Source organism: Littorina saxatilis, linkage group LG10 (assembly GCF_037325665.1).
Source record: "Littorina saxatilis isolate snail1 linkage group LG10, US_GU_Lsax_2.0, whole genome shotgun sequence".
Taxonomy (NCBI): Eukaryota; Metazoa; Mollusca; class Gastropoda; order Littorinimorpha; family Littorinidae; genus Littorina; species Littorina saxatilis.
This window is the reverse complement of record NC_090254.1, coordinates 27,325,640-27,340,423: the sequence shown is the minus strand read 5'-3', so window position 1 is coordinate 27,340,423 and position 14,784 is coordinate 27,325,640.

The following is a 14,784-nucleotide window of genomic DNA, read 5'->3' as shown; positions in this document are numbered from 1 at the left end:
TTGTGCATATTTGTGTTTATATCCCTCACTTTGGTCAAGAGCCCAAAGCTGCAAATTTCAAAAGACAGTTTAGAAGAAAGAAAGAAAAAAGAAAAAGAAAGAAAGAAAGAGAGAAAGGAAGAGAGAACGAAAGAAAGATTCAGCAATCAGAATTAACACAAGGCCAAAGGAAATTATTCGTTTTCTTTCAAAGAAACTTAATCTGCTCTAATTGTTTCCAAATCAATCCCATCAAGAACACGATTGAGTGCCCGTGTTGCTGAGAGACTACAAGTGTTGACAATAAAGACCCGTCATCAAAGACCCAAAGGGGCGGGAATGAGACACTACAGGTGAGAAAGTGACACGCGTATAAATCTGGCCATGCATGTTAACTTTTTCTGTGGGGCCCGCGAAGCTCAGGTGGTAGAGCTACTTGAGATCCTGGGGTCGCGGGTTCGAATCCGGGCCGGGATGAACACGGGTCAATTTTTTGTCCAGACCCAGAGGCGGTATCCATGTCAGACCCCCGTGTCACCACAGTGGCACGTAAAAGACTTCGATCGTTCTGCCACAAGTGCAGATGGCTGATACCACCTAAACACGCATATACACTAGTGTATCTCATCTAAAGTCGGGGTAAAACCCGGGAGCATGCCCCTGATGTCAAACAGGACATGGGACAGCACAAGCGTATAGAACAGTATAGAAAAGAAGCTAAGCTACATATAAATACACGTGTGTGTTTAGAGCAGAGCCAAGCAATATCATGGCAAAGACCCAGTCTACTGTCGGCATTATTAACGTCTTCATTTGGGGTGAAGAAAACGACAGAAGTCCGGCAAAACAGGAAGCGACACGAAAGCGAAAACGCATAAAGGAAAAGTCAGGCTCTTTTCATACCTGTCTAGTTTAAAGGTACACTCCTTCCCGTGAACACAGTTTGACTCACAGTCTTGCAAGGCTTTTACACGGGACAATATCATCCCTCAGCTCCCCCCGCGGGTTAGGGGGAAGAATTTACCCGATGCTCCCCAGCATGTCGTAAGAGGCGACGAACGGATTCTGTTTCTCCTTTTACCCTTGTTTAGTGTTTCTTGTATAGAATATAGTCAATTTTTGTAAAGATTTTAGTCAAGCAGTATATATGTTAAGTCCTTTGTACTGGAAACTTGCATTCTCCCAGTAAGGTCATATAGGGGAGACAGGGGCTAGTCCGCCTACTTTTATGCTTTTGGTAGCATAACTGGCGAGTTTGATGAACTAGAAGACTGATTTTTTATTTTACATCAAGACAAATGTGTAGCTGATATCAATGTGCAGACAGTTTTTATGTGCGCATGAACATTTGTTGTACATACTGCTTTAAGTAGACCTACCCTAACGTAGGCGAACTTGCCCCAAGTCGGGGTAAGTCCGCCTACAGGGTGGGGCAAGTCCGCCGCTCTCATCCCATAGTAGGTACAAGACTAGTAGTGGGCAAGCTTTATACACACACGCACGCACGCACACACAGTCAGTCAAACAAGCACCCGATCAGTGGGAAAGCTTTTTTAATTCCCTTCAATATTTAGGTTCAAAAATGCCAATGACAAAATACAAAAGAATGTCGAAAGAATGTAACACAAATCGGCGTCAGTCTTTTTTAGACATGAATCTGCAATCTTTACCATCGAGAATAGATGGAGTCACCATCAGAGTCACAGTTATGGCAGATGTAAACTGGACTGTTCCCCACACATGCACATTCTTCATGGCGGACTTGCCCCATGACAAATAGGCGGACTTGCCCCCGCACGGGCAGGCAACTCTAGTGCCAGATAGCGAGCACAACATGGGAAGGAAGAAGCAAAACTTTCGTCAGAACTCGACCTTAATTAACGCACTTTCACTCGACACCAAGACTAAGTATTTGTTCTCAGAGGTAATGCATCAAAACCAAAGTCAACTGCTATGCATTCATGTTACAAAAATTAAGAAAAACACTTTTTGTGATCTGTACTCACGATATATGGGCGCGCAACCACTGAACTTCTGCAGGATATGGCGGGAAGTAGGGACACCATTCTCACATGGTGTGAAAGACTAAAAGGTGGCAAACGTAAGAATAAACAGACAAAGACGGATGTGCCCCGGGGGCGGACTAGCCCCGGTCTCCCCTATTGTACTACGTTGCAAGGCCCTGGAGCAAATTTGTGATTAGTGCTTTTGTGAACAAGAATCAATTGGCAAGTGACTCTATCCCATCTCCCCCCTTTCCCCGTCGCGATATAACCTTCGTGGTTGAAAACGACGTTAAACACCAAATAAAGAAAGAATCATCCCTCAACTCGGTCCCATACCCAATTACCCCAAAATTGAACCGCTTATGTGCTTTTTGTGTACAATTAAATTCTTTTTAATGAATTAATTTCCTAAAGACGCCAGTTGCTTTTTAAGAAATTAATTCATCAACAAATTCCAACTACGCGGTGAGGGCATATACAGTCTATCGTTGCCACTCAGGATCTAGTTAAAGCAAGGGTGAATAGACTGAAAGAAGAGCGGTAAGACACGTGGCAGCACGAGAGCAAGAATGAACAACAAGTCGCGTAAGGCGAAAATACAACATTTAGTCAAGTAGCTGTCGAACTCACAGAATGAAACTGAACGCAATGCAATGTTTCAGCAAGACCGTATACTCGTAGCATCGTCAGTCCACCGCTCATGGCAAAGGCAGTGAAATTGACAAGAAGAGCGGGGTAGTAGTTGCGCTAAGAAGGATAGCACGCTTTTCTGTACCTCTCTTTGTTTTAACTTTCTGAGCGTGTTTTTAATCCAAACATATCATATCTATATGTTTTTGGAATCAGGAACCGACAAGGAATAAGATGAAAGTGTTTTTAAATTGATTTGGACAATTTAATTTTGATAATAATTTTTATATATTTAATTTTCAGAGCTTGTTTTTAATCCAAATATAACATATTTATATGTTTTGGGAATCAGGAAATGATGGAGAATAAGATGAACGTAAATTTGGATCGTTTTATAAATTTTTATTTTTTTTTACAATTTTCAGATTTTTAATGACCAAAGTCATTAATTAATTTTTAAGCCACCAAGCTGAAATACAATACCGAAGTCCGGGCTTCGTCGAAGATTACTTGACCAAAATTTCAACCAATTTGGTTGAAAAATGAGGGCGTGACAGTGCCGCCTCAACTTTCACGAAAAGCCGGATATGACGTCATCAAAGACATTTATCAAAAAAATGAAAAAAACGTTCGGGGATTTCATACCCAGGAACTCTCATGTCAAATTTCATAAAGATCGGTCCAGTAGTTTAGTCTGAATCGCTCTACACACACACACAGACACACACACACACACACACACACACACACACACACACACACACACACACACGCACACACACACGCACGCACATACACCACGACCCTCGTCTCGATTCCCCCCTCTACGTTAAAACATTTAGTCAAAACTTGACTAAATGTAAAAACGAAGCAGAGCCAAGCAAGGGCTGAGCCCCAGTCTACCGTTGGCCATTATCAAAGTCTTCAGTAAAGGGGTGAAGAGAATGCTCTTCATTTTGAACTCAAAGCCATGACGTTCCCTACACAAGGCTTTGATAACGAACGGATAAGGGGCGTAACTCCTTAGTCATATTACAGTTGAAAATTCAAAGCGGGTCGGCTTCACTCAATTTCTTGGCATCAGAGGCTTGACATAAATTAGGAAAACAAATGGTTGGACCCATCATGGACCAACTAAAACGCTGTAGGGCAGAATTAATATTTTGATGGTATTTTTGAACGTTCTCAGCGTCACTGCAGGAAGTGGCGTTCTCAGCGTGCAGAAAGTGAGCGTCAAGTCCCTTTGAATCAACAACGACTCTCTTTGCATCTTTGAATGAATCGAAACGCACGAGTGGTAAGTCTCGTGCGTTTCGATTCATTCAAAGATGCAAAGATTTTCGTTGTTGATACAAAGGGACTTGACGCTCACTTTCTGCACGCTGAGAACGCCACTTCCTACAGTGACGCTGAGAACGTTCAAAAATACCATCAAAATATTAATTCTGCCCTACAGCGTTTTAGTTGGTCCATGATGGGTCCAACCATTTGTTTTCCTAATTTATGTCAAGCCTCTGATGCCAAGAAATTGAGTGAAGCCGACCCGCTTTGAATTTTCAACTGTAATATGACTAAGGAGTTACGCCCCTTATCCGTTCGTTATCAAAGCCTTGTGTAGGGAACGTCATGGCTTTGAGTTCAAAATGAATGCTCTTCACAACAGCAGAAAAGGTGAAGAGAATGAAGGACTGGGGAGCGGCAGGTCACACAGGTGGCAGCACGAGCGGCACGAGACAGGAGGGTGCGCTCAAGTAAGTCCACACGCTTCCCTTACCTACTGAAACTAATAAGCTCAATTCTGCCACGACTTGTATCTCCCAGCACCAGTAATATAGCTTCAAAGGTTCCACAGCCCAACGAGTAACTTTCAAAGCTCTCAGTGTCAAAAGTTACGGTACTTTCGTGTTTCACTGTTTGGCGTCCTCAGACACAGCGGTTCACCAGTGGTGGTTGTGGCGATGAATGTGGAAAGTGGTACATCTATTTTAAGACCTTCAAATACTAAGGAATTGGGACTCAACAGAGAGGACATCTTAAAACACTGGTACATATAATGACACACTCTGAAGAGCAAGTCTGAGAAGATGGGATCTTCGTGTAGAGGGTTATAATGGAAAGTCTGTCCACAAGCCCTCACTCGGGATGACTAGACAATTTTATTTTGTTTTATTCATTTATTTGTTTTCTGGTGGGAGACGAAGTTGAGTCACTTCGTTAACAAAAAACACGCTCAGACCGTTACATTTGAGTATATATCCAAGCGGAAAGATGCTCATCGCCCATATGCAATCCTGGCCAAGTCTGTGTTGGCGGAAATCAACGGAAAGGCGGGATCCTTGATCAGTGCAACGCGCAATACGAACCCTGACCGCCAACAACAGTTATCTTTATGACATCCGGCCACGACTCAAAGCTAAAAACGTTTTGACCAAAATCTGATCACCATAACCACTACCACAACAACAAAATTAGAACAATTTTTTTATTTCATAAATGTATAATAAATAGTGTTTAATTTAGGCACAGTGCACTCATTCAGCTGCTACGAGTTCAGACAGTTCACACACAGAAATGGTAGCTGCAACACAAATATGATCATCATAACCACCACAACAACAAACTGATTACAAACATTATTTTGTTTAATTGTATAGAATGTTTAAGCATAGTGCACACATTCAGCTGCTACGAGTTAAGACAGTTCACACACAGAAAACCACACGGCAATGGCGCCTGCAACACAAATCTTATCATCATAACCACCACAACAGCAAAATATTTATAACTTTTTGTTCTCATGTATATACAGTGTTTAACTCATTGTCTCTCAGGTACGGATATATCCGTACCCACTCATATGGCTCTATCTTACCAGGTACGGATATATCCGCTCAGACTGTTAGCTTCAGTTGCTTCATGTAACATCTATCTAACGCCTGCATTCCAGCGTGTTGATACACAGTTACTACACAGTTACTACAATTCTGAGTAACCTGCTGCAGCACAGCTGGTTTCGGCTAAAAATAACTTGGTCAACATAGCTCGGGTACAAAGTGTTAAGCACAGTGCACACATTCAGCTGCTACGAGTTAACAGTTCACACACAGAAAACCACAAATGACGGCGTGCAACGCAGCAGGAAGGTAGTGTGTATACCTGTACCACTACGCCACTCGTTGCAGAAAGTAATCAAAGCTTCCTTTTGAAGGTAACTCTTTGTCGCCCCGCGGGAGGCGCGTGGAGGGGACAAGATACCGCTAGTGCTAGACTCAAAAGAGATCTTTTCACGCCTCGATACGCTTCAGTTATTTGACACGACTCGCTGGCTATTCTCCTCCTCGCTTAGCATAAAAAAGACATTTCACACTTATATTAAAAGTAAGTATTTCTGAACGAGGTATAGGGTACCCAGGTTTAAACGAGGAGGCTGTATAGAAAGTACACTTGTTCAATTCTGTGGACGGAGAGTGGTAAAACTGCGACAAGAGTAACTGAAAGTAATTCAAAGTCGCAGGTATAATACACAGTGAAGTACGGACCCCGCGTTCATTTTCCCATCAGCTAACAACTCAGGCGTGTCCTTGAAAGCACAAGGTTGTTTGCCATACAAATTAACAATGGCATTTTTATGTTTCTATACTTTCCTCTAGAGGTTAGAGAAACAAAATTAATACCTAGAATACCAAGAGGCAAAGTCTTCAAGGCTAACGGGGTATGGAAACACTTGTCTATCGACCAACTTTATTCCAACGGTGATTACAGGTTGAACTAGGGGACACCTATTTGTCTATTTTGCCGTATATTGTCTATTTTGCGGTGGTTAGACGGGTACGGAAATCGTTCGGTGCACTCCAGGTTGTAGACTCAGCGTACCTATCTTAACTTTATGTCCAAAACGAGTGTGTGTTTCTTGAGCCTTCTGTTTTGGGAGGAGCCGGTGAACCGACTTCATTTTCCAGCTTTATATCACTAATGACTATTTGCAGAGATATGAGGAAATGAATCAGAATGATACATGCACAAGGCGGCTATTACAAAGTTTCAACCCCCTTCATGTAACAGCGCACATCGAGAAAGACATAATTATTACTTTTGTCCTTTTTCCTTCATAGTGTCACATGTGTTTTGTCACAGCAGTTTGCGAACAGCTTCATGAGCTCAACCCGAGGGTCACCGCATATGTTAAGAATCAGGGATGGAGCGTGCCGGCTTCTACTAGTCACACTAGACCGTTTGTGAGACAGCCAGTAAGCCTAATACTAACAATCCAAGGTAAAGATACTCTCCTCAGCAGAGGCACCGTCCATCTACCTGTACGTCAGAGTCTGTGGCCTTTATTTATCGTACATCAAAATCTCGTTCCCTTTATTTATCGTACATCAAAATCTCCTTCCCTTTATTTATCATACATCAAAAGTCTCTCGCCACAACTGTTTGACGGCGAGTGGATACCTGCGAGGTGGCGTGTAATTGACCAGTGCCACTGTTTCTGCTACTGTGAGAGGAACATGGTGCTTGTTATTACAAACGATAGACGATTATTCTATCAGGACTACCCTTCAATTTTACATTGTATATTCCTTGGGAAAAAAAACAACTTCATGTTATTACAACGCGCGCGACTGCCTGTTAGTTGGCAATCGCGTTTTCGTATTGCCCCCCCCCCCCCCCACCCCCTTTAAGACCTTCACAAATGGGAGAAAATCAGGTTTTACAAAAGACGGAGCCTTATAATCGAGGTAAATTTACAGAGGTTGTGAACAGAAAATCTGAAAAAACTGTATCTTAAAAGGGAGGGAGTCTTAAATTGGGGGGGGGGGGGGGGGGTCTTAAAAGGGGGGGTTCCACTGTACCTTGATTTCATTCAAGAGAACAAACTCTGACGAGAGCGAGCACACCATTGCCACGAACAAAAATCCCAACAAGCCACTCAGTGAAACAGCGACTTTGAAGTCCTTCCTGTTGACCCCTCCCACCTGCAAGTTTGTCCAAGACAGACTGACCGCCGGTCATCGTCCACAGCCCGCTGCACGGGTCACTCTCCGTCCACACTGACTGTGGAGACGCGCGGTCAGCTGTATGCACGTGCAACGGACCAGGGGGATTATCACCAAGCCCGAGGCACCCCGAGCCTGTGTCAACCCCAAACCTCTCCTCTCCGAATCATTTGTCAAATATGTCTGTAATTTTGGTTAACTCGCAGTTTCATTTGTCAAATATTTCAGTACTTGTTTTCCTATCACTATTCAATTCAATTCAATTCAATAACAATTGATTATCAGAATGCAACAAACAGATATTTTTCTTTTGGCTCGTGTACGAAATAACATCACATAAAAACACACTCTCAAAACATATAGACACATAAAAGTACACATCAATATAATTATTTGTAAAACTATGTCGGTTTTTTTCTCCTCAGTATCATTAATTTTGTCAAATATGTCGGTATTTTGTCTCCCCTCAATATCATTTGTAACATTATTTCAGTATTTGTTCTCATCACGACGAAAGCAGAGGACGGGACATCAAGCCGATAGAATAAAACAAAACAAACATGTACAAAAAAATAAACTAAAAAAAAAACGACGCCGAGGAATGACAGGCATACAAAGCTACTAAACATGTGTGTACAACTAACTATCCGGTCAATTGAAATGTACCGGGTAAATTCGGTAATCATACTAAATCTGACACACGAGTCAAAACTGTACCGCTGTTGCGGGTATTTTATTTTACACTTTGCATCCAATACAAACGTTCAACCGCCTTACTCAATTAAAACCATGACATTTCAAAGCACGTATCTGATAGAAATGCTGCGATTACGCATGGTGACAAGATTAGACACATTACAGTATAATTTGATTCCGGTTAAAATTCCGCGGATTTCCGATGCGCTAAAGTACACACACTAAATACATCCACGTTTATGTAAACGGGTCTGCGTCCTGAATGTCGTGATTTCATCCTAAAATTTACGCAGCATTAAAAAAATAAAAAAAATAAAAAAATTGCTATAAAATTTGCATTCATATGCATAATTCATGTAAACTCAGCACTTTTTTCAAAAGACATATTCCGACGGACACCGGCCCATGTGCATTCCGATTCACAACTTTTCCGATTTAAAGAAGAAAGATAGAATCTCGAGGGGGGGGGGGGGGGGGGGGCAGGTGGTTTCTCCCCATTTTGTTCCCTAACCTTTCCTCTTGTGCATGACTTTCAAATCTCATTTTGAAAACACACACAAAAGGAAAGAGGAAAAGTGTTTGTAACACTTAAGTATACATGTATTTGCCTAACTTTCAAATATCAATCTTTTTTTTTAAACCTCCCGAGTTTTTATCTTCATTGTCACAAATATATGCATTCTAGTGATTCGGCAGCATTTATGACCGTCATAAGATCGCGGAGTGATGAAAACATTAAGTGTTATTGCTTGTCTGTTATGGCTTCAAAAGGCCATTACTTCATGATTTTGAAGGCGGGAAAAACCCACGGACCATAAACTTGATCAACTCGTCTATCGTAAGCACCTGCACTGTTCATTTGTATGCGACACGTTCACCAACTTGTACTCCTAATGTCAGCAATAGAGCTTTCCAGTTAAGTCGGCAAACATCAACGCGTCGTAACATTTCCATCACAATCAAAAACTATTTTAAAGTTACATTCCGTCCAGTGTAAACCATTACGTGCACAGCCACAGGCAGATCTTCTCGTTTGTTGTTGCTGTGTGTGGTTGTTGTTTTTTTCATGCGAGAAGAGCATCTTTCCACTTGGGACGAAACCAAAATTCACCAGACTGGTTGCTCCGTGCAGAGTGTGATAGTTGTTTGTTGATTTCATTTTCTACATGTATAATTATACATAATTATGTGTCATCACTGCACCTGCACTGTTCATTTTTGTTGATTTCTCTGCTGACTTTCAATTGTTTCTTTCACAACTTCTGATATAGGTGTCACTCCCGAAATTATTTCATGACAAATTCTTACTCTGCACTGAAAGCAGCCAGGATGTCAATGTTGGTATGTGTCCAAGTGGAAGATGACGTCCTCTTAGGTAAGAACCAGGGCCGATGTACACGAGAAAGTTACCAACCGGGTGGGAACCAGCCGAGGTGTTGGATTGGTTGACATTGAGATTTGGTGAGATTTCAACGAATCAGACCCCGCGGTTTGTTCGCTCCCGGTTGGGTGGCACCCACTTTCGGTTCGTGCACCGCAGCCCTGGACACATATGTGTTACTAGATGATTGCCCGCTTCTCCGGGTACCGGCTTCGCCGGGAAGAAGTAGAGCCAAATACCAGGCTGCGCCTGGGACCCCGACTTTGCCGGGTGTACGCCGGCTTTGCCGGTGCATGAAGGAAGGGAGATCTAAAAATAGTAACGTGCAGTGACCTTTTTAAAATAGTAACGTAGTAACGGGAATATGGATTGACGCCACACGAAGGAAGGGAGATCTAAAAATAGTAACGTGCAGTGACCTTCTAAAAATAGTAACGTAGTAACGGGAATATGGATTGACGCCTCACGAAGGAAGGGAGATAAACGCGCAAAACAAAACACTGAAGAAAATAAGGAAGAGTTACTGGGAATGGATATAGTGGATCTACAGAAAAACCAAAATCGGTTCAGCGCTGCGCGCTGAGAGCACGTGTTGAAATATCGACCAGGTTGTGTCCTGTCCCGGGTGTACCTGAATATGCCCACCAAATTTGAAACAGCCGATCCATCGAGAACCTTGGCCGCGCACCGCGAACAGACACACAGACACACAGACAGACACAAGTCGTATATATATATAGGTGGTACACATGATCACTAGCTCGAGGAGCCATGTACCTTGAACGATTTTATAAGAACAAAGCAATACATTATTAATAAAGTTGATGATGCTATCACTTGTTCGCCATGTTGTTATATTAATCGTAAATGTGCATAGCTTATTATTTTTAACACGTGTCCATAAGCATTTTGCTTGTCATCGTTCTATATCATATGTGTTTTTTGTGTGTTAAACGATTGTATACATGAAAAGTAAATAAATTATGCTTTAACCAATACACCGATTTAAGAGCGCCCCAAGACAAAAGACACTCGTGGACAGATCACGAATTGGTTTTGGAAGCTTGGACTCCAAAAGCGTGTGTGCGAAAGAGGAAGGAAATATGAGGAGGGGATGAGGAGGGGGGGTTGGGGAGGGGGGGGGCATCGCCCTAGCAAACAGGAGCAGCGCATGGTTTGTGTTGAACAAACGCAGCGACAGACTAATTGACTAGGAATGCGTTTTGTCGCTGGATAAAAACACACACCGTCCATCCAGCAGGCTTGCAAATGCGACGAAACCCACCTGGGCCCTTGGGGCTTGCTACTATGACGAGTGTTGCCTGACACAACATGGCCTCATCACTTGTTGCCGCAGTAATCACAAGACACCAAAGCCTACATGGGCTCTTCAGGTGGTCATTTTTTGTTTGCTCCGTGATGGATATTTGTGAAAACAAAGATCTTACGAAATCTTACCGAAGTCTTACGAAATCGGTGATAGTGTCTGATCACCCCTTCAACATTAGCTAGAGTTTAGAGACAAGAACAAAGCCCACCACTTTCTCTTCACCACCTCATTTTCTCTTGCCCGCTGGGATGCGCGCGCACAACGAAACTCAACAGTGCGTGTTAAAACTGACGCCAGCAGAGAAGTTCTGTTCACAGAAGAAGCGCGATGTGTGTGTGTGTGGCGCACGTTATATGTCAAAGCAGCACCGCCCTGATATGGCCCTTCGTGGTCGGCTGGGCGTTAAGCAAACAAACAAACAAACAAATCTCTTTCTCTCTCTCGATGAACACAAAATATCTTTGGCTCAGTCCTTATATATCACGTGACCTTTCCTTGGCCAGGCTCGCTGACCTAAAGTATGTATTCCCGCAAAACCAGAATGCGGTCCAACATGCTGGTGTCTTTATTATTTTTTATTATTGCATCTCAGAATAGAAGTTCGTATCAAAACAGAAGCATTTGCTGCGTTTGCAACTTATTCTGACTGTTCACCGTGCTTTTTAGTGACCAGTTTTTATGGGAATGGTTCTTGCCTTTGTGTAACTTAGCAATCACTGATCTATGTCTTCAACAAACCTATCCTCTTTTCCTCGCAGCCTCCCTTGTCGTATGTCCTTTCCTTAGCTCTCGGCAACAGGATGCTATACACGGAAAAAGAGACAACAAAATGGAGAAATAAGATCTGTACTGATTGCTAGCAAGACCGCCCAAATACAGCCTGGATGCCGCATAATGTTCCAGACATCTGGGAACGCAGAAGAAGAAGAGAAGAAGAAGTTCAAGTCCAGACATATCCTCCTCTCACCTTCACCCGTACCATATCTTGGACTATAGTGACGCGATACTATTTCGTCGCCAGACAGCAATTTTGCGCAGCACATCAAATATTTCTCGTGCGCTCTCCAACCAGTATCCATCCTGTCAAGTTGCTGAGGTCAGGACAGGCTGAGGGGGTGACGGGGAAGGGGGGGGGGGGGGGGTCTGGAGGGTATAATGAGATTTGTTAGGAAATGTATTACCAATTTCTTCCTTAAAGATGCAGTGCCTACGTCACAGCATGGAGGGCAAAGATTTGTATTTGTGTCGCAGATTACGATATAAATTTATAATAAACAGCCAAGAGCATCCCACAACTATCTCCCAGATGCCTACACATATCATTAGTGTTGCCAGCCAAACGAAACTTCATGCGGTTTGTCAGTTCGCATCTCCAAAATTAATTGCAACTTTGACTACTTGCATAAAAGTCAATGAAACGTTTTATTTTTTTCAAACGAATATCTGCCTGAACCATGACTGAGACCCCTAGGGGCTCCGTGCACCTGAACGTGACAGGTTCAGTAAATTTAATACCTCTGCCGCACTGCAATGACGATGTCACGGAAGACCAGCTCGTTGCCTAAGAATGGCGCGGTGCAGTTTACTCATAAAGGAATTAAGATGCTCCCTTCCTTGTCGTTTGTGTAAGTGGTACCTCAGTAACTCTTAATACATGTACATGAATATATATATATATATGTATTTAGACAACTCAGAAAAAAGTTTCGCAATACGATGAGCGCAACAATGTGTCGTATTTTTAAGACGCCCCCTTGCCGTTCGTGTAATTGTTGTGGTGGTCCCCCATTACCTATTGATACATGTATTATGTACTTAGACAACACAGAAAAAAGTTTCGCTATGCAATGTGCGCAACAATGTGTCGTATTTTTAAGACACCCCCCCCCCCCACCCCCACCCCCACCCCCCTTTAAGACTCCTACCCGTCCTAGCTCCTCCCTGTCGCCTGTGTCAAGTATTGAAGTCCCTTAGGAAATAATACGATGTACTCAGACAACTGAAACATGAAAGGAAGATTCGCTACGCGTTGATCGTAACGGGAGATCGTATTTTCTCTTATCTCCCCCCCCCCTCCACACACACACATACCCCCCCCCCCACCCCACCCCCCCTCCTTTCTCTCCCGTTGAAAGAACATTTGTATTGTGGTCTCTCGAGAAGTAATAAGCTGGGTCTAGACGGGAGATGGCGACTGCAGACGCCAGGGCCAGAACCGTCATATCAGGCTGCTCTGCATTGATCTCCGTCAAAGGACGGGGCGGGGAAAGGGGATCGGGATCTCCGTCTATTTCATCTCCGCCCACCTTCCTGCTCTACACAGTCTAGAGACCAAGCGTAAGTGTCTGGCATCTGCCGTCGCGAGTCCGAGAAAAATGTCCCTCTTTCTGTTTGCTGCGATGCCCGCAGAATCCCTCCGAACGGTGGTGCTCTTTGACACCTCGTACGCAGGCTGTACAGTCTGGAGCTGGAGAAGATTGTGTCTGTGTAGGGAAAAGAGAGAGAGGGGGTGAAAGAAAGAGAGAGAGAGAAAGAGAGAAAGAGAGAGAAAGAGAGAAAGATAGAGAGAGAGAAAGAGAGAGATATATAAAGAGAAAGCAAGAGAGAGAGAGAGAGAGAGCGAGAGAGAGAGAGAGAGACACACACACACACACACACACACACACACACACACACACACACACACACACACACACAGACAGAGGCAGACAAACATACAGACTGAGAGAGATACAGACAGAGACCAAACGTTCAACTTTATCACAAAGCGGAAAGGACACATCGAGGTTTTTGTTACAAAACTCCAAACTTCTTGTTCGGGGGGCATTTGTCCGAGGACATTAGCCTAGGACCGGCAAAGTAATGACGTTTTCTGTCCAAGATTTTCATTTGGTGATTTACGAACAACCGAAAAAATACCGCGCAAACAGAAAAACGGCGGCTGCTAGTTTGGTTTCTACGTAGGTACATGAATCAGAATCAAATTTCAACCTGTTGACATAAAAGTTGGGTGGTTTCAAAATAACAGAATTCACAAACTGACGCTTAAAGCACAACACGACAAAGCAGACTTTGATCATTTTGTTTGGATCAGACCTTGTGGGACTGCCTCTTCTTGCAAACAAGGGAAAGTTCGACCACCTATTTCCCCGTGGGGTATGGGTAATAAGACGGGCGCCGGTCAGTGTGTCCATTTCTGTGGAGCATCATATAATCACATTGTCGGCTTTGCCAGTGAAGATGAATTTGATGTTCCAGCACCTCCCGTCCTCTGGAGTAGGGTATGGAGGGGGATATGCTGCGGTTGCGGTTGTGTGCGTGCGTGCGTGTGCATGTGTGTTTATGTCGTTGCGGAATACAAACTACAAGAACCCCACTTTTAAGACTAAAGCTTTCTAGATGTTTTATTAATACTAACGTCAATAACTTTACCTCCTCCTCAGGTATTTAATGCCTGATTTTCTCATATTGTTTTTCAAGTCATAAAAGGAAGGCTTTACTGAGTGTGCTAAAACCACATTTTTCCTTTTTTTTCGACACAAAAACTGATCTCTTTGGAAGACTTCGGAGCCAAAAGTGACACAGAAAGACTTGAAAGGAACGAAAGGTATGTTGGCGCGAAGACGGCAGAGGAGGAAGGCCATCAAACACAGAGCCTCAGAGGGAAAGCAAAGAGGGTAAGAGACTCTTTGGGAAAAGGGCTGAGGCTGGGTGGGGTGGGGTGGGTCAGGATACAGGCTTTACAACTTGAAACACGGGCAGGTG